Below are 21,623 nucleotides of genomic sequence, written 5' to 3'. Positions count from 1 at the left end.
CTTTATCCCAGTTACTAATGGGTTCTAAGCTACTGGACACAGTGCTGCTTTGGAGTCACTACTGGGCTCTAATATAAGCAGAAATGAATTGATAATGAAGGATAAAGTTGAAGAAATAGGTCATCAGAAGGCACTGATGTCAGGGAAGTTGTTTATGTTTCATAACTCAAATACTCAGCTTAATTTCTCATGGATAATGATGGACTGGGCATTTCTGAACACAGTATAAGACAAGAATTTCTAGATTTGACCTGATTGTTGGAGCTTCTTAAAATGGAGCACAGGGATACTGGTTGGGTATTGGGTCTCTGTGAGAGATGTAGCATAAGCCATACTGCTTATGCTCTGTGAATGGTGGATGCCGTATACATGAGACTGAGGCTCTCTCATTTGCACTCAGGAATAGAACACACAGTGTGTCCACATGAACTCTGATTGTCATAGGTCGTTTCAATTCTTTACCTTCACATCTAACTCTCCATCTTCTGAAACATTCTGCTGAGATCATTTCTAAAGTTGCTCAAACTAATAACTCATTGACTCTGTACTTTGACCAATCTGCCCAAATTGCTTTCTCCCATGGGCCTCAATACCCAGGGATATGAGGTGATGTCATAGGACCTGAGACTGAGATGTTCTTGGATATATTTTCCAGCCCATGTTTATTACCTCTGCTGTGGACGTCACCTGCAGAGCCCTAGGTCAGAAAGTGGTTGACATTTCTCCAGGGTAGTGGAGCCATCTGGAGAACATGGCATCTCATCCACATAAGTGACCTCTCCAGTGGACAGCAGACATAAAAGCAGATGTGTATACATGATTATCCATTTGATAAACTTGTGTGCACCCACAGACCACACAACTGGCTTAGAGATTTGGAGGCAGGACATGATGCTCACTCTGCATTTCTTCTTCTGGATCCTGAACATCCCCCTCCTCATGTCCAACCTCACTCACCCCAAGTGCTTTTGGAGAATGAAGAAGAATGAAGAGAAACATGGAGATGTGGTGACAGGTTGTGTCTTTTACCTTACTGCAGGGCCTATGTTGTTGGACAAAGAGTATTCCAACTTTGTCCTGGATGTGATGTAAGTGTGTTTGCATTTTCATGTAAATGTCATGATATATAATGTGTGATAGGTGTGTGAATGGGCAGAGGAATGCTAGTAGCTTATGTCCTTTCTCCCAATCCTATCACTAAAACCGATGCAAAATATGTTTTGATATTTAAAAATCACTTTTTCCCCACTATCAAGCTGAGTGACTTTTAAATTTTTCTTCCAAGTTGCCTCCATTTACAAGGCTGACAGCAAAATTAAAAACAACATTCATTAGTTTGATCAATCATAGGCAGCCTTCCTTTTCACAGGTGCCCTTGTGAGGTAGACAGTGGTGTTGTAAGGCAAGAAGCTCCAGAGTACTATGTTGAGTACAGTAGTCACAAGGTGCATTCCCGTCTCTTCCAGAGTCTGCTGATTTTACTCCTAAAAGTGTGAGACTCCTAGTGCAGAAGCAGGGTCTCCAATTTTTGTGCCATTCTTCACTAGAGAGAGTATTCATGTAGCCATTCAGTTAAGGTTTCAGATACTCTGCATGTGATTACTCCACACCTCTGAAGCTGCAAGGGGGGAGGATGTATGAGATCTGTCTACTATGAGGTACTTGGGTGTGTCCTTTGTCCTTTCTCACTCTAACACATGTACAGTTACAGACATTTAAGGATTACAAAGATCAGGTCTACCTCTATCTACAAAGTCAAAAAGGAATGTCTGCATTTCAAATGTTATGTTTTCATTCTGAAAAATCCAGGGCATTGCTTATAGTGGTAACTGCTTACTCCCCTTCTGACTTGCTATAGTGGCAGGACCTGCCTGTGGTAGCTGTCAACATTTGAGAACTGGCATGGAGAAGCTACACACTGGGTCATCTCTGCTACTATAAAATATGTATGTGTCTGATGTTTTCAAGTCTAAATGATTTACTCTCTGATACTTCTCTTTACATCTATTCCTCTTTTTCTTGTGTCTTTTTTTGTTAAGGAATTTTTAAAATTATTTTACATACCAACCATGTATCTTCATCTCTCCCATCCTCTCTCCCCTCCAGGTTTCTCCTTAAGCAAACCACTGTTCATTCCCTCCTCCAATAATGTGTCCTCCATGGGGATTTAGCAGAGCCTGGTACATTCAGTAGAGGCAGGCCCAAGGCCCTCTCCCTGCATCAAGGCTGTGAAAGGTGTCCCATCATAGATAGTGTGCTCCAAAAAGCCACCTCCTGTGACAGGATGGATCCTGATCCTACTGCCAGGGGGCCCGTTAATCAGATCAAGTTACACAATTGTCTACCTTATGCAGAGAGCCTACTCCAGTCTCATGTAGGCTCCACAGCTGTTGGGCAAAGTTCATGAGGTCCCACTATTTTGGTTTGTTTTCTCTGTAGATTTCCCCATCATGATCTTGATGCCCCTTGCTCATAGAATCCCTGTTTCCTCTCTTCGAATAAACTTGTGGAGCTTGGCCTGGTGCTTGGCTATGGATCTCTGAGAGTGCTTTTAATAGTTGCTGAATGAATGCTCTATGATGACAGATAGGGTATTCACTGATGTGATCACTGGAGTAAGCCAGTTTAGGCACCCTCTCCACTATTGCTAGTAGTGTAAGCTCAGGTGTTTTGTGGAATTTGAGAACTTCCCTAGTACTCAGTTTCTAGCTATCCCCATGATGTCTCCCTTTGTCATGGTATCTCTTTCATTGCTCCCCCACTCCTTCCCAATTCCAGCTCAACCATCCCGTTCCCTTATGTTCTCTTAATTAACTTTTTAAAGGAATTATTTTCACAATATTGAGTATTCATACACACACACACACACACACACACACACACACACACACACGTGTGTGTGTGTGTGTGTGTGTGTGTGTGTGTGTAAGATTTCCCCATGTACTAATGATATATTCAGTTTCTTCATTATTTTAAAGTTTTCATTATTGATGTCCTTCAAGTTTTTATTAAGTTTACTTTACCATATTTCTGAGACAATTGTGAACATGGCTTTCTTAATTTCTTTCACAGCAAATGTGTTCTTTGTATGTAGGGAAGCAACTGAGTTTTGTGGTAATTTTTATCCTGTCATTTTGATATAAATAATTTTCTGTGGATTGTTTAAGATCTCAAATATGGAAGCCTGTTGTTGGTTTCTCTTTTGTTCTTTGATACAAAAAGAGGTTGAATTTTTGTCCCAAGTATTTTTGCATCTAGCCAGATGAGACTGTGATTCATTTATTAGGCCATTTATGCAATGCACTACATTAATCGATTTCCTTATCCTGATCCATTGTTGCAACTCTGGAAAGAAGCCTACAATCATTGTGAATGTTTTAAAAGTACTATATTAAGAATCTACAAATAGCTGCTCATGATGGAGCATGTCTGTAATTTTAGTACTCTGGAGGCAGATATAAGCAGTCTCTGGTGAGTTCAAGACCAATATTGTCTGTATAGTGAATACCAAGATAGCCAGGAAGACATAAATGACCCTATCTCAAAAAGATATGAGTGTTTTATTAAATGATCATATAAGTTTTGCTTTGTATAAATCTTGTGTGGACATCAGAACGACACTGCCTTCATATCTATATTTAGATAGTACTTCATTTCTTCTGAATGGAATAATTTAGTAGCTTAATTGCATTGGTGTTAGTTATTGAAAGATTTATTTGCATCTAGTAGTGACTACTACTAGTCTGGTGGGTTTTTAGTTGGAAGATGATATTTTTTATAACTGTTTCAATCTCAATCCTTACAGTAGATTTGCTGAAGGTATTTGCCACATCTTGGTTTAATTTTTCTACCAGATACCTAAAGAAAATGCAACAAGAAAGTCATTCAAACAATTCTCAGAAATTGAAAGGAAAGTAATAGAAACAATGATATTTTAAAAATTCAGTATGTCCCTGAATCCAAAACCAGATAAGGAATCATCAAAACAGAATAAAGGAAAAGGCAATTATAGGCAAATATTACGGATGTACTTAAACTAAACATTCTCCAGAAAATACATGCAATCAAAATTCAAGTATGTATCCACAAGATTCACTGTGGACTAGTGTTGGAAAGATGGTTTAAGACCAAAACTCAGTGAATGTCACAGAAAGCTTTAATAGACAAGGCAGACATTACACGATCATCTCAACAGATGCAGAAAAGGCATCTAACATTCTACAGCATCCCTAAAATATTAGGGATAGAAGGGTAATGTCTCAATGGACTGAGGTCTGCACAGGACAAACCCATGCCCAGCAATACATCAAATGGAGGATAACTATGAACCTTCCCTTAAAAACACTGAAAGAGGGAACATGCTCATTCATGTATCACAAAAATAAGTCTTGCTCATATTGTGATAAAATAATAAGCCCAGAAAAATGAACGAAATGAATGAAGAATAGAAGTCAAACTTTTTTCACCAGGAGATGGTATAAACTTGTACATGAGGTGGTCAATTCTCTGAGAGTGTGTCTTAGACTTAATGTATACCATCAGGAAATCAGGAGAATACAAAATCAAATTACAAAAGACCATTTTGTGTGCAAGGAATGATGATACTGAGAAAGAAGTTAAGAAAGCAACCACAGTTACAATAACTTCCCACATTAAAATAACTGAGAATAAATGCAATCAAGGAGCTCAAGGTTCTTCATGGTGAAGATTTTGTAACAGTGAGGAAAGAAAGAGAAGACAATGGAAAATGAAACTATCTGACATGTTGATGGGTTGGCACAATCAGTATTGTACATTAATACTTGGTTACATTACCAAAATAATCTAAGATTCTATGTAATCTCTATCAACATTCCATTGAAACATACCTAAAGACATAGGAAAAAAATCCAAAATTTCTTATAAAAAATCAGATTCCAGATAGACCAAGCAAAGGTGAAGAAAGGAACCACTGCTAGAGGTATCACAATACGTGTGTTCCATTTATAACCTAGGGCAATAGTAACAAAGGATCACAGTGCTAACTCGGTATTATATAAATATTTCAAGAAAGCAAAATGGAAAACTCATAATTCAGTTCCATGGGTATAGTCACCTGGGCTTTGACAAAGGTTTCAGCACCAACCAGTGTAGAAGATTCATTCTTGGGGGTGGGAGAAATAGTTCAGAGGTTAAGCGCACTGACTGCTCTTCCAGAGGTCCTGAGTTCAATTCCCGTCAACCACATGGTGGATCACAACCGTCTATAATGTGATCTGGTGCCCTCTTCTGACCTGCAGTCATACATGCTGTATACTAACTAAATAAATCTTTAAAGAAAAAGAAGATTCAATCTACTCAACAAATATTGGTAGGAAACTGAACATTATGGATTAGTATCTCAAATGCATATGAACATCAAGCAAATAATAGCCAAATTAAAAATAGGGTAAAGTATTAATCAATGAGATCTCAGAATATTAAACACAAATGTCTGAGCAAAACTTAAAGAAATCATTCGTAGCCGGGCGGTGGTGGCGCACGCCTTTAATCCCAGCACTCGGGAGGCAGAGCCAGGAGGATCTCTGTGAGTTTGAGACCAGCCTGGGCTACCAAGTGAGTCCCAGGAAAGGTGCAAAGCTACGCAGAGAAACCCTGTCTCAAAAACCAAAAAAAAAAAAAAAGATTATAGTTTAGAAGTATTAAAAAAAAAAAAGAAATCATTCGTAGCTATCACGGACATGCAAATAAATACTACTTTGAAAATTCCTCTTAAATCAATCAGAATGTCCAAAACCAATAATACAAATGACAGCATATGCTGGTGAGGAGTCCGGGAGTGAGGAACATTTATTGATTGCTTGTGGGGGTAAAAACATGTGCAGCCAGTATGGAAACCAGTGTGAGAATTCCTCATGAGGTTGTGAATCTATCTACTTCAAAATCCAGCAATATTATTCTTGGAAACATACTCAAGGAATTCTGTATCTTGCTACACAGACCCTTGTCCATCATTTTCATTCTTGTTCTATTTATAATTGTTGGAAATTGTAAGCATCCTAGAATCTCACCAAATGAAGAATGGATAATGAAATCATAGCACATTTGAACTATGTGGGTTTTTTTTCAGTTGTAATTTTTTAAAAGTAATTCCTGAACAATGCCAGAGGCCCATCGTCAGACCCTGTTCTGTGTTTGAGGAATCCTACTGGAGAGAGAGAGGGCAAGGAGCATAGGAGCCAGAGCCATCAAAGACATCACAAGAAAACCCACAGAAACATCTAAGCTGATATCAAGGGAGCTCACAGAGAGGGAACCAACAACAGGGAGCCTGCATGGTAGTGACCTAGGTGTTCTGCACGTGTGTGACAATTGTGTAGCTTTGTCTTCTTGTGGAACTCCTAACAGTGGGAACAGGGGCTATCTCTGACACTGTTGCTGGCTTTGGGACCCTACTCCTTATCCTGGGCTGCCTTTATACAAAGGAAGGTGCTTAGTCTTCCTGATACTTGATATGGCATAATTTGTTGATAACCATTGGAGGCCTGACCCTTTCTAAATGAAAAGTAGGAGGAGTGGATGAGGGCGGGGAAGAAGTGAGGTGTGAGAAAGCCTTGGATGAGAGGCGGGAGGGGAAACTGTGGTCAGGATATAAAATAATAAATAATCTTTATTTAAGGAATTGCTGAAATTAACAAGTAAATATTGAACATAGTGAAAATCATCTTGAGGAATGTACCGAATACCCCACCGCCCAAAAGAAGACAAATATGTGTTTTCTTTTTCATGTGAATATTAGTTTTTAAAACTTGGATATGCATGCTACCATCTGAATAACCACAGTAGTCAAGAAAGTAGTAAGAGGTCAGCGTAGAGAGGATCTATCATGAAGATAAAATGGAACATACTTTTATGCAGAGATACAGGGCAAACTAGAATTAGAGGATTAAATAGGGAGGGAATGGCAGACAGTGGTAATTGTGAGTGTGTTTAGAAGGACACACCTCCCTCCCCTTCCCCCCAGCCCACCCCCCGTTCCCACCTCCTCCAGAGCAAGGCCTCCCCCGGGGACTGAGATCAACCTGATAGACTCAGTCCGGGCAGGTCCAGTCCCCTCCTCCTAGATTGAGCCAAGTGTCCCTGCATAAGTCCCAGGTTTCAAATAGCTAGCTCATGCAATGAGCCCAGGACCTGATACCACTGCCTAGATGCCTCCCAAACAGATCAAGCCAAACAACTGTCTCACATATTCAGAGGGCCTGATCCAGTTGGGGGCCCCACAGCCTTTGGTTCATAGTTCATGTGTTTCCATTCATTTGGCTATTTGTCCCTCATTATTTCATTTTACATGGAGAAGTCAAGATAGTGCTTGTACTGACTTGCATTTATGGTACTGGAAGGTATTCTGCATTCTACCAGAGGAGAATTGTATCTACCAATCCAGCTACAGACTTTGTGATCTATAGTGATGACCTTCCTGTATGATACATAAGTACAATAATGACATAAATACTAGGGGTTTAACCAAGCAATGTCTGACTGGATTTAATGTCCAGTCCATGAAATGGAACTCGACCTGACATGGATAAAGATTCCCAGAACCTCAGAATATATATATATATATATATATATATATATATATATATATATATATATATATATATATATATATATATATATATTACTATTATTCTGTTTAAGGAACTCAGCAATCAAATGAATCCTAATGATATTCTGCTATGCTTATTGATCAGTTCCTCACTCAGCTCTCATCAGAGAAGATGCTTCTTGTAGTCAATGGGAACTAACCCAGAAATCCACAACTGGAGAGTATGTGCAGAGAGTGAGGAACTTTGGAGCACATTGTCTTCAGTGAGTTGTCTCATCAATTCCTTCAACTCAAGGCTCAGAGATCTATGTGGAAGAGGAGACACTTCCTGTGTATCTGTCTTTTTATTGACTTTCTGTTGTGCTTCTCATTGGTTGTAAACCCAACCACATGACCTCCACATCACTGCCTGTCTATACAGACCTCCAGGTCTTCTATGGTTGGAATGGAGATTAAAGGTGTGTGTCTTCATGCTGGCTGTATCCTTGAACATACAAAGATCTGTCAGTATTGTGATAAGGATTAAAGGTGTGTGCCACCAATGCCTGGCTCTTGCTATGGCTTGCTATTAGCTCTGAACCTGAGGCAACTTTATCTATTAACATACAAATAAAATCACATTATAATGTAGCTTGAGAATTTCTCCCAAACTCCCACCAACTCCCTGCAGTCCAACAGCCCACTTATAAAATAAACACACAGACGCTTATATTATTTAAACTGTTTGCCCTAATGCTCAAGCTTCTAGTTCTCCAGTTCTACATCTTAAATTAATCCATTTTATACATCTATACCTTGCCACGTGGCTTGTGGCTTACCTGCATCTTCACATGCTGCTTGTCCTGGCGGAGGCTGGCAGTGTCTCCTCCCACCGTCCTGTTCTCTCAATTCTCCTCTCTGTTAGTCCTGCCTATATTTCCTGCCTGGCCACTGGCCAACCAGTGTTTTATTTATTGACCAATCAGAGCATTTGACATACAGACTATCCCACAGCATTATAGGACAAATAAAATATCACCATGGTTGGATCAGGAAGTCAAACAGGAGAAAGGGGTCCCAAAAGCAGGCATCAGAGTCAGAGACATCATCCTGCTGTGTAATGAAGACCAATTTAAACAACTGTAACATACAGGCAGAGAGTCTAGGTCAATCCTATGTAGGCTCCCTGATTGTCCTTTCAGTCTCTGTGAACCCTTCTGAGGCCAGGTTAGTTGATTCTGTGGGTTTTCTTGTGGTGCTGTTGACACCACTGGGTCTTACAATCCTTCCTCTTTCTCTTCTGCAGTATTCCCCATGCTCTGCTCAATGTTTTGTTGTTACAGTTTCTCCCACCTACATGGTATGTTGGGGGTACAGATGGTGCAGGAATTGTGCGAGTGACCAACAAATGACTGGCACAGCTGGAGACCCATTCCATGAGAGGAAATTCACCATGAGGACCAGGACTAAGAATCAGGATATCCCAGATACCTGGGATAGAACCAAACATGAATGGGAAAAAAGCCAGTGAAATGATTTCTAAAGATATTCCTCTATACTCATAAACTGATATCTAAACCTATTGTCATAAGAGACACTTCACACAGCAACTTATGGAAAGAGATGTCTATTTGGTTTTAGATGTTTATTTTAATTTTTATTTTTATGATTTTTTTCTTTTTTTTCTTTACAGAGCCAAGAACCAAATCCAAGGCCTTGCACTTTGCTAGGCCAGTGCTCTACCACTAAGCTAAATCCCTAAACCCCCTTGTAATGTTCTCTGCATTTTTCTCCTCTTTTTGGTTTTGTTTTTAAAGAATAATAGAGAAAAAATAATATAAAGTAGGTAGGTAGGTAGTTGAGGAGGACCCAGGAGAATCTGTAGGAAGAGAAAAACATTATTTAAATACCCTCTGGGAAAAAATTCAATTTAAGAGTAGGCTATCCCCCCATATATAAAATGGAGAAGACATAGCCTACTCAAGAAATGCTAGTGGAAAATTTGCCAACCAGAGTTTGAAAAGAAGTATTTTCCAACCATTGTCTTGTTCCAAAATCAAGTCCAAATGGACCAAAATTTTTAGTGTAAATCCAGAAAGCATGAATATGATAAAGAAAACATCTAAATATATAGAATAACTCAGGAAATAAGACCATATTTTAATAAGTGTGATTGCATAAAACTATTTTTTTGCATTAAAAATGTTATTAGCATGTTAAGAGGCAGCCTACACAGATGGAAAATGTCTACTGGCTATACTATAATGAAGAATATCTAGAATATAGAAAGTAGTAATAAACTGGGGCTGTAGACACAAGCCAAAAGTTAAGAGCACTTGTTGATCTTTCAAAGGATCTGAGTTCAGTTTCAACCACCCATGTTGGCAGGCACCTCAAGACCACTTAAAATTCCAGCTCTGCAGGATCCAGCTTCCTCTTCTGGCCCCCAGGAGAACTGCATTCTCAAGCTTCCTACAGATACACAAATGTAGCTAGAGTTTTCCGGCCTTGCCCACAGTCAGGACAAATCTCTGTCACCCGCCAGTCCCACAGCCGCTCAGACCCAACCAAGTAAACACAGAGACTTATATTGCTTACAAACTGTATGGCCGTGGCAGGCTTCTTGTTAACTGTTCTCATATCTTAAAGTAACGCATTTCTACAAATCTATACCTTGCCACGTGGCTCGTGGCTTACCAGCATCTTCACATCCTGCTTATCCTGGCAGTGGCTGGCAGTGTCTCCTTCTGCCTTCCTGTTCTTTTATTTCTCCTCTGTTAGTCCCGACTATACTTACTGCCTAGCCACGACCAATCAGGTTTTATTTATTGACCAATCAGAGCAACTTGACATACAGACCATCCCCCAGTACAGCCAAGTGCAGACCATCTCAGACACCTGCACTCAGGCCCATGGTCCTAATCATCCTCTATGCAAACCTGCTGGGTAATGCCACAAGGAACCCAAGAAGGGCTCCCACAGGACATACATTAACATCCCACAGCACTTCCCCTTTTCTTTTTTTTTAAAAAGGAAGGTTTTAACTTTTACACATCTCCAAAGCCAGCTTGGTATATTTGGGAATTTGAGTGTAGCTTCTCTTACTACTTCCTGCTGGAGGGGGGCGCTGTATCTTATGGGGACACAAAGAATATTTAAGGATCATGGAGTAGTCCGTGAGGCTGTATCGTCTGAGCCAGTTGCCTTGAAACAATTCTGGATGTTGAATCATCTGGGCCATGGTGTCATCAGAGACCTTTCAGGTGGTCTTGGCTGGTCAAACCTGATGTATCTTAATCTGGAACAAATCCATAGCCTCTGGCTTTCTGTAGAAACAAAAGCAGAGTTTCCTTTCCAAAGCAAAACATCCTTAGACATAAATTTCAAAATTGAAATACCTTTAAAATATACACATTGATTTAACTGAGCAGTCTTTACAATCAAATGTCTTTCTGCAGTTAAAAATCCCAAAGACAATATAATCCAGACTCTCTGTGTGATATCCATCTTTACATGGCTTATTTTTTATATTACTTTTATTTTCTCTTTAAAGACTTTATTATTTTAAAACTTTCTATTTCTTTATATAACTGTCTATGTTCCTTTACCTCTCTCTTCCAAGCCTATGTACATTTTTACACACATTGTAAAGCATTTAAAGTCTTGTTCCATCTGAATCTGTCTTATTGTGAATCTATTGCTTTAAATTGCAGCATTTGTAAGACTGAAACAGCGCTATGGCTGCTGGCTCCGCCCACCTCAGCTTCCCAACATGGCGGTGGTATGTTTACCGCCAGCAGTGGGAGCTATCATGAGTCTATACTTTTATCCAAGCAGCGTGTAGCCCAGAAACCTTTCTTGTTTTGTAACTAGCAAAGGCTAAATCCACCACGCAGCTTAATGTGCCAATTGCAGAGGCCTCATTTCCGCCTTACTGCAGGTTAAGCGCACACACCAGGAACCTGCCAGTAACTCAAACCGGCAGCTGCCGCTCATTTGAGAGAGACAATTAGGAACTGTTTTAGCTCCGTTTTAGAATCTTTTTTCTCAGGTTTTAGGTGGAAACTCTTGCCAACACGTTGGGCGCCATTTGTAGCTGGAGTTTTCCAGCCTTGCCCACAGTCAGGACAAATCTCTGTCACCCGCCAGTCCCACAGCCGCTCAGACCCAACCAAGTAAACACAGAGACTTATATTGCTTACAAACTGTATGGCCGTGGCAGGCTTCTTGTTAACTGTTCTTATATCTTAAAGTAATGCATTTCTACAAATCTATACCTTGCCACGTGGCTCGTGGCTTACCAGCATCTTCACATGCTGCTTGTCTTGGCATTGGCTGGCAGTGTCTCCTTCTGCCTTCCTGTTCTTTTATTTCTCCTCTGTTAGTCCCGACTATACTTCCTGCCTAGCCATGACCAATCAGGTTTTATTTATTGACCAATCAGAGCAACTTGACATACAGACCATCCCCCAGTACAGCCAAGTGCAGACCATCTCAGACACCTGCACTCAGGCCCATGGTCCTAATCATCCTCTATGCAAACCTGCTGGGTAATGCCACAAGGAACCCAAGAAGGGCTCCCACAGGACAAACATTAACATCCCACAGCACACAAACATACATATCATTTATCAAATGTGCATCCAGTACTCAAATTGCCAAGATGAAATTCTCTGTCAAAGTGGACAAGAACACATTTCTCATTTTTGTGACATCAACTTTTTGGGTTTTTTCAAGCTCTCAAGCATCTCCTGTTTTTCCAACCTTACAACAAAGGGGAATTTGTCAAGCTATACCTGAAAATGCCATCGAATGCATGATAATCCTTCTATTAACTACAAAGCTTTCATCTATAGAGCCTTATCCGTACTAATTCCTGTGCCCTTATTTTCAGGCTAGCACCTGAAAACTACCAGTTTGCTCTGCCTTTGGCTTTTGCAGTGGAAGAAATCAACAGCAATCTATATCTTCTACCAAATATGTCTCTCACATTTTACATCATCACTGACACAGATCATGATAAACAAGCATTTCAAAATTTTGCAAAATGGTATAGACTTCCCCTTAACTACATCTGTAAAGAAAAGAGGCCATGCTTTGTACTGATTACTGGACCAACGTTAGCACCATCCTTGAGACTGTCACATTTTTCACAGTTCGACAGATTTCCACAGGTGAGGTTGTTTGTGTGGGAAATTATGGAATCTTTCTCATTGTTTGGCTAAGCCTGATGCTGAGGAGAGTATAAGGGGGAGATTGGCTTCAAATTTATGTAAATCATGTTCAACTGTAATTAATCATGCACTCAATGCAACATTCCCAATTCATTGTTTGAGATATGGATGAGAAGAAGAATTAGCAGTTAAGAGGATATTCCTTGAACAAACTGTAGAAAGTGATTTTTTTCATGTTTCTAACAGTGTAGTATAACTGTAGCAATAGGGAAAAATTGCCCTTCCTGTCCTTTAAACTGGTACTTCACACACCTCAGGGCTCTCATTGAGATTTCTGACATTCCTCTTCCTCATGCTGCTCCCTGTGTTTTATGTCCTTCAGCTCACCTATGGACCTTTCCATCCTATCCTGAGTGATCGTGAACAGTTTCCCAATCTGTATCAGATGTCCTCCAAGGACACAGATCTGGCCCTGGCCATGGTCTCTTTGGTGCTTCACTTCAACTGGAACTGGGTTGGGCTGGCCATCTCAGATGATGACCAGGGTCTCCAATTTCTCTCAGATCTGAGAGGAGAAAATGAAGTCCAAAGAGTCTGCTTAGCCTTTGTGATCATGATCCCAGTCAACATGGAATTATACATGTCAAGATCTGAAGTGTATAACAACCAAATTGAGACATTATCCACAAATGTTGTTATCATTTATGGTGACACAGGCAGTACTCTAGCTGTGTGCTTTAGAATGTGGGTATCACAGGGTATAGAGAGAATATGGGTCACCACCTCACAGTGGGATGTCATTACAAGTAAGAGAGACTTCACCCTTGACTCATTCCATGGGACTCTTGCTTTTCAACACCACCATACTGAGATTTCTGGTTTCAAAAATTTTGTTCAGACACTGAACCCTTCCAAATACACAGACATGTTCCTGGCAGGACTGGGGTGGATGTACTTTAGCTGTGAAGCCTCAACTTCTAACTGTAAGACACTGGAGAACTGCTTATTGAATGTCTCACATGAACGGTTATTGCTACAGAGTTTTGACATGGCCTTTAGTGATGAGGCTTATGATATATACAATGCTGTGTATGCTATGGCCCATGCTCTCCATGAAATGGTTCTTCAACAAGTAGAAAAACAGCAAATCAACACTCTGAGAGAACTGGATTCTGACTGCTCACAGGTACTGTATCTTCCAATGGATGGTACTTGGTGTCATCAATGTTATAATCCTTAAAGGGTCTCTCACATGCTGAAACCAATATTTGTCATGTATGTGGTGTTTGCCATAAGGAATGGTGTGTATAAGTGTACTCACCTGATTCTGACACCACTGTAGGCTCTGGGGACCTTATCCCTCATGATTCTCTGAGAGCTATATTACAGGAAATAGTGCTGATTCAGTTCAATACCTACTTGTGTACCTGTGTGTGTGAGTATACTTGTATCTGATTTCTGTATGTCTTTGTGTTTGTGTCTTTGTGAGTGTCTCAGTGCATTTCTGTGACTTTGTATGCATGTGTATAGATGTGCTGCTTTGCATGTATGAATATTTCTCTCCTGTGTTTCTTTGTGACTGTGTATATGAGCATATATTTGTTGTGTGTGTCTCTTTGTGAATTTTTTTTATCAATGTGTCTCTCTGTGTGTGTTTTTTATCTTCATGTGCCTATGTGTTTCTGTGTCTGTGTCAGTACTTGATTGCTTAGGTCTGTCTGTACGTGTGTGTTACTGTATATATGTGTGAATGAGAGTGGCTCTATTATGTTTGTGCCGCTGCATGGGTGTGTGTGTGGAAGTGTGTGTGTGCGTGTGTGCGTGTGTGCGTGTGTGTGTGTGTGTGTGTGTGTGTGTGTGTGTGTGTGTGTGTATGGTGCATATTTATATTTGGTGTTTGTCTGTATTTCTGTGTCTGTATTTGAGGGTTTCCTCTGAGAGACCTAAAATTCTAGGAACACAATGACTTTATTTATTCACATGCTTTCATTGAGTTTCTCCCTTGGGCACCTTCAATAAATTTGCCTTAGGATGAAATAAGAACATATTTTCAGACCTAAAATATGGTAATACAGACTGAAGAGTGTTGTCCATCTTTCAGCTTCACCCATTTTTGAAGAATATGCACTTTGTTAATCCTGCTGGAGATGTAATAAATATGAATAAGAAAGAAAAACTGCAAGCCGAGTATGGAATTTACCACATTTCTAATTTCCCCCATGGTGTTGGATTTAAGGTGAAAATAGGAGAGTTTAAGCAATATTTTCCACATAGTCAACAGCTCCATTTATATGAAGATATGATAGAGTGGGCCACAGGAACTAGAAAGGTGGGTCTGACCAAAATGTACTGTTGCACACCTCACAGTTATAACCAGTGTCAAGTGGGGCCATTTGGGTTTCCATGTGACTTACTGAAATTAGATGGATGGTCATGTAAAGACTCAATTTTAAGCTTCTAGTTGGTGTTTCTAGTTTTCTAAAATGTGATTTTTAAATAATTTTTTAAAAATATAAGACACCCATATTATATATTTTATCATATCAGAAACTCTCTGATTTATAAACAAATATAAAACTAGATGACCAATGTTTGATATTATTCCCAGTAAAGTTATCAATATTCTCTCGGTACCATTCTGATTGCTGCCCATTGCCTTTATTCTCTTCTGCTGAATCTCTAATCTGCATGCTGAAAATACTGAAGCTAATTGTAAGAAAAGATTTGGAACTAGGAACAGTTATGCAAATCATTAATTTATATTCTATAATTTTCTTCAAGCACTTTGACCAGGATGTCCTAAATTCCCCACTTCTCTAACAATATATCACATTTTCATGGTCCACCTTTTACTAAGTATAACTTTTTTTAGACTATTTTTTTTGTATGTGGATGTTTTGCCTGTATATATCTGTGTTCCATTTGAGTATGAGGTATCTAAATATGTCCGGAGAGGAATTAAGATAACGAGGAACTGAATACAATTTGACCCTAAGTGTAGGAGTGGGGGATTGAACATCAAGTGTGATAGATTGCTGAGCCACCTCTACTGTCCTGTATCATAAATTCTAAAGGAACCCCTCAATAGAAGATAATTTATTTGCACCTTAATTCTTGCATAACTCATTCAAACAAACAAATGAACAAACAAAAATGATTTGTATTGTTTCCTTATCTGTTTGGACAGGCGCTCATAGTCATAATAATTGGCTTTGAGAAAATTTGTAAATAAAATATCCCATTATGTGTCCCCAGATATATATCGGTATTGATTCTGATGTGTCTGGTTTTATATTATCTGAACTACATTGCGTACTACAATGTTGTTTGTTGAGTTTGAAGGGTGTTTACATCCAGAAAGTGGGCAAAGTTAATCTGAAGTTGCTCAGATAGAGTTAAATCAAGAGTTAATTTTCTATTTTCACAGTGATGAGAAACTTATGCTCAAAGAAGAGAGCAAATGGGTTGTAGTTTTAGCTACTGGCCTGTTCCCCTAGATCAGAGGACAGCAATGAAATCACAAGTCTGCTTCTATCAGGCCTAACTTGAACATTATAAATACATCAACCAAAAGGATAGGGAGGACTAAAAACAACTCAATATATACCGTATTCTAGATATGCAAATCTTAAGCAGAAATGGCACTTGCAAACAGTGAGGCAGCAAGACAATCATAGGCTCACATGACAGTGAACTCAGTGACATACTAAACAAAGACTTCAAATAATAATTGTAAGAATGTTGTAGAAATCAAAGAGCATACAAATAACCTCTAAGGACAAACCAATTAGACCACAAACACTTGCAAATAATAAGAAACTGAGTGAAGCTGTGACAAAAATTCAATAAAGGTACAATAAAAATGAAGAATTCATAATAACTTTCTGAAAATGAAAGATACAACAATTCAAATAACAGACTGTCTAAAACTTCTTACTAAGAGAATGTCTCAAGTAGAAGACAGACTATTGGGACTTGAAACAAGACAGATAAATTTTAATTTAAACTCTGACAAAGATAAAACAATAAGGAAGGATGAAGAAAACACGAGAGACTTCGGGGACATCAGTAAAAGACCAAAATAAGAAAGCACAGGCACAAGAGGAGGACAACATGTTACAGGCATCATAGGTATTTCTCATAAAATGACAGCCAAAATTTTACCAAATGCTGGGGAAATACGGCCACCCAGATACAGTAGGCAGTCAGAAGGCCTAACAGACAGGTTCAGAAAAGGAAAGTTTGAATTTTTAATATTACTTAAAATCTCAATTATGCAAAATGAAGAGGAATTTTAGGTTACAAGAGAAAAGGTCAATTTCATTGAAAGTCCCCATCATAACCACAGTAGCTATATTCATAGACACTTTAAAAGGAGGGAGTATCAATTATGTTTTTAAAACAGAGACAAAATTTCCAACTTCAACAACTATACCCAGCAAAGCTATCCTTCATAATTTTAGGAAGATAGAAAAACTTGTAATGGTGACTACAAATTGCAGGAATATATATAGCTATTGGAACATCACTAAGGAAGACAATTTCACAGTGTCTTTACACTTCACACTCCTTCACACTGAATATTAAAATAAACAGTAGATGTCACAGGAATGTGTAGACTACACTAGATCACTAGACAGAAAAGCAAAGGTTTGAAATACATCAAAACTTACAAAAACACAAATTGACAATAATCACCAAATAGTTTTAATTAATAACTGAATTTGAAGAATCCCACTCTCTAATCAAAGGACACAGCCAAGGATTTCTTTTAAAAACAAAGAAACAAACAAACAATACTGTCTTGCTACTGCACTCATAAAAAAGAATAGAGTCTCTACAGTACAGGAAAAAGACCATTCCAGGTAAAGTGAATCAGAAAGAAGAAAATTGCACTCTAATCAATGAACATGGATGAAGAAATTCTCAAGTAAATAGTGGCAAACAGGTCTCAACAGCACATCAAAAAGATCAGTCCCTATACACAAGATCACTTTATTACAGGGATGTAAGGCTGGTACAACATATGCAAATCAATCAAGTATAATATGTCACGTAAATATATGCTAGGATAAAAATTGTAGGCTCATTGAAAAAGATGGAGAAAAGGTGTTGAACAATGTCCAGTATACCTTCAGAGAAAGCAAACAAAGAAACATAAAAAAATCCCTTGAAAAATTAAAAGGACATTTCTTGACAAAATAACTTTGTATAAGACAAAACATGGACAACATTGTACTATATGGAAACTCAAAGCATTCCCTCTAAATTCCGAAAAGGAACCAAGTATGGTGGTGCTTTCCAGAATTAATGAGCAAATAAAAAAAATAGACCAATAATATGACCAGAGGCCAATTAGACAGAGACAACTTCTCAATTTAGTTTCTCTTTTTTTCTTGTATCTCTGCTTTGTGTCAAGTTGACAAATCTAAGCTACACAATGGGTGGGTAGGGTGTTCAGTTCAGGCATTCCAGTGGTGACACAACATATACTCCTAGGTCTTCCTGAACTTTTAGTAGTTCAGAAGCACTTCAACATTTCATTTATTTGTTCTCACATATTCATGTGTGGCCTTGTACAAAGTACTGAAAGAAATGTGTTCACTCAGGTCATGGATAGAAAGAAAACTTGTTAACTTCTCAACATGATGAGATGCTATAACTATTAAAGGAGTAGTCAAACTCCTGGCCCAGTATCTATCTGCTTTTCCTCAGATGCCCTCTGCTGTGTGCAGTGTTGACTGTCACCCTGGATTCAGAAAATTCCAACAAGAAGGAATGGCAGCCTGCTGTTTTGATTGCACCCCCTGCCCAGCAAATGAGATTTCCAATGAGACAGGTAAGTGTTGACTGCAGGGTGAAATCCTTCAGACTGACTGACTTCTGATATCCACACTGCACTTTCGAAGGGGCCTAGAATGGGGCTGCACTGCTCTGTGTTATTCACCAGAGCAGACTGCTGGGACATAGGTTCAAGCCAAATAAAGTCATCATTAGCTGGATGTCAACTACAGTTGATGTTCAGGACCCCAGTGTAGCACTGAGCCTTTCTCAGGGTGAGATTTGAAGCAAAAGAACCATGTTCTGGGTTGACATACTTCAGTTACCAAGAACAGTGAGCCAAAAGTAGATCCATAGATGCTAAATAGCAAAGTTAGTACATTTTGAGACTTTCCCAGAACTATAAGGACTATGATGGATTAGGCCTTTGCTTCAGTTTGGCAGGTGGTGCTGCTAGGTGGTGAGTTTTATAGTCTGAGTGGTACTTATATCATGGAGTCTGTTGAGCTGGGGAGGGTCTGTGGACCTACTAAGTTCTGTGGACCTTTTAGAGCACAAATAAAATCTATTCCTTTCCTAAGTTTGTTTTACAAGTATATGATCAATAATAATGTCCTTATAAATAACAACCTGTGCCTTCACATACATCTTTGAGTCAGTGTAAAATCATTGCTGGTAGTATTTTTTATTATTATTATTATTATTATTATTTTACAACACCATTCAGTTCAACATAATAGCCACAGAATCCCCTGTTCTCCCCCTCTCGCCCACTCCTCCCCCCAGCCCACCCCCCATTCCCACCTCCTCCAGATCAAGGTCTCCCCCGAGGACCGGGGTTGACCTGGTAGACTCAGTCCAGGCAGGTCCATTCCCCCCTCCCAGACCGAGCCAAGTGTCCCTGCATAAATCCCAGGATTCAAACAGCGAACTCATGCAACGAGCCCAGGACCTGGCACCAATGCACAGCTGCCTCCCAAACAGATCAAGCCAAATGACTGTCTCACCCGTTCAGGTGGCCTGATCCAGTTGGGGGCCCCTCAGCCTTTGGTTCATAGATCCTGTGCTTCCATTCATTTGGTTATTTGTCCCGGTGCTTTATCCAACCTTGGCTTCAACAATTCTCGCTCATATAAACCCTCTTCTTTCTCACTAATTAGACTCCCAGTGCTCCACCAGGGGCCCAGCCGTGGATGTCTGCCTTCAGATTCCTCAGTCCTTGGATGGGGTTTATGGCACCACTATCTGGGTGTCTGGCCATCCCATCACCAGAGTAGGTCAGTTCCTGCCGTCTCGCGACCATTGCCAGCAGTCTTTTGAGGGGGTATGTTTGTGGATCTCTGTGGGCCTCCCTAGCTCTCTGCTTCCTCCCCTTCTCACCTTCTCATGTGGTCTTCATTTACCATGGTCTCCTATTCCTTGTTCTCCCTCTCTTTTCTTGATCCAGCTAGGATCTCCCACTCTTTCCCTCGACTGTCGCCCTTCATTGTTCCCACTCATGACCAGGCTATTCATGTAGATCTCGTCCATTTCTCCGTGTCTTTTTTTGGGGTCCCGTTTTCCAGGTAGCCTCACTGGTGATGTGAGTAGCAGTCTAGTCATCCTTGTTCCATATCTAGCATCTTCCTATGAGTGAGTACATACCATATTTGTCTTTCTGAGTCTGGGTTACCTCACTCAGGATGATTTTTTCTAGATCCATCCATTTGCCTGCAAACCGTGTGATGTCGTTGTTTTTCTCTGCTGAGTAGTATTCCATTGTGTATATGTGCCACAGTTTATTTATCCATTCTTCAGTTGAAGGGCATCTAGGTTGTTTCCAGGTTTTGGCTATTACAAACAATGCTGATATGAACATAGCTGAGCAAGTGCTCTTGTGGTATGATTGAGCATTTCTTGGGTATATGCCCAGGAGTGGTATAGCTGGATCTTGGGGGAGATTGATTCCCAATTTTCTAAGAAAGCGCCATATTGATTTCCAAAGTGGTTGTACAATCTTGCATTCCCACCAGCAGTGGAGGAGAGTTCCCCTAGTTCCACATCCTCTCCAGCATAAAGTGTCTTCAGTGTTTTTGATCTTAGCCACTCTGACAGGCGTAAGGTGGTATCTCAGAGTTGTCTTGATTTGCATTTCCTTGATGATTAGGGAAGTTGAGCAATTCCTTAAATGTCTTTCAGCCATTTGGGATTCCTCTGTTGAGAATTCTCTGTTTAGTTCTAAAGCCCATTTCTCAATTGTACTGTTGGTCCTTTTGATGTCTAATTTCTTGAGTTCCTTATATATTCTGGATATCAGTCCTCTGTCAGATGTGGGGTTGGTGAAGATCTTTTCCCATTCTGTAGGCTGTCGCTTTGCCTTGTTGACCATATACTTTGCTCTACAAAAGCTTCTCAGTTTCAAGAGGTCCCATTGATTGATTGTTTGTCTCAGTGTCTGCGCTACTGGTGTTATATTTAGGAAGTGATCTCCTATGCCAAGGCGTTCAAGACTATTTCCTACTTTTTCTTCTAGCAGGTTCAGAGTAGCTGGATTTATGTTGAGGTCTTTGATCCACTTGGACTTAAGATTTGTGCACGGTGACAGATATGGATCTATTTGCAGCCTTCTACACGCTGATATCCAGTTATGCCAGCACCATTTGTTGAAGATGCTTTCTTTTTTCCATTGTACACTTTTGGCTTCTTTGTCAAAAATTATATGTCCATAGGTGTGTGGGTTAATGTCAGGGTCTTCAATTCGATTCCATTGGTCCACATGTCGGTTTTTATGCCAATACCAGGCTGTTTTTATTACTGTAGCTCTATAGTAGAGCTTGAAGTCGGGGATTGTGATGCCTCCAGAAGTTGTTTTATTGTACAGGTTTCTTTTAGCTATCCTGGGTTTTTTGTTTTTCCATATGAAGTTGAGTATTGTTCTTTCCAGATCTGTGAAGAATTGTGTTGGTATTTTGATGGGGATTGCATTGAATCTGTAAATTGCTTTTGGTAAGATTGCCATTTTTACTATGTTAACCCTGCCTATCCATGAGCATGGGAGATCTTTCCATTTTCTGAGATCTTCTTCAATTTCTTTTTTCAGGGACTTAAAGTTATTGTCATAT

General features: G+C 39.7%; 1 pseudogene; it reads left to right on the top strand.

The window, feature by feature from the left end:
- Positions 1–891: 891 nt before the first annotated feature.
- The window catches only part of LOC102919997 (vomeronasal type-2 receptor 116-like), a 33,271-nt pseudogene continuing 12,539 nt past the window's right edge, over positions 892–21,623 (top strand).

Source organism: Peromyscus maniculatus, chromosome 1 (genome assembly GCF_049852395.1).
Source record: "Peromyscus maniculatus bairdii isolate BWxNUB_F1_BW_parent chromosome 1, HU_Pman_BW_mat_3.1, whole genome shotgun sequence".
In the NCBI taxonomy this organism is placed as follows: Eukaryota; Metazoa; Chordata; class Mammalia; order Rodentia; family Cricetidae; genus Peromyscus; species Peromyscus maniculatus.
The sequence above is the reverse complement of the archived record's forward strand: the minus strand, read 5'-3'. Positions and strand labels throughout refer to the sequence as shown.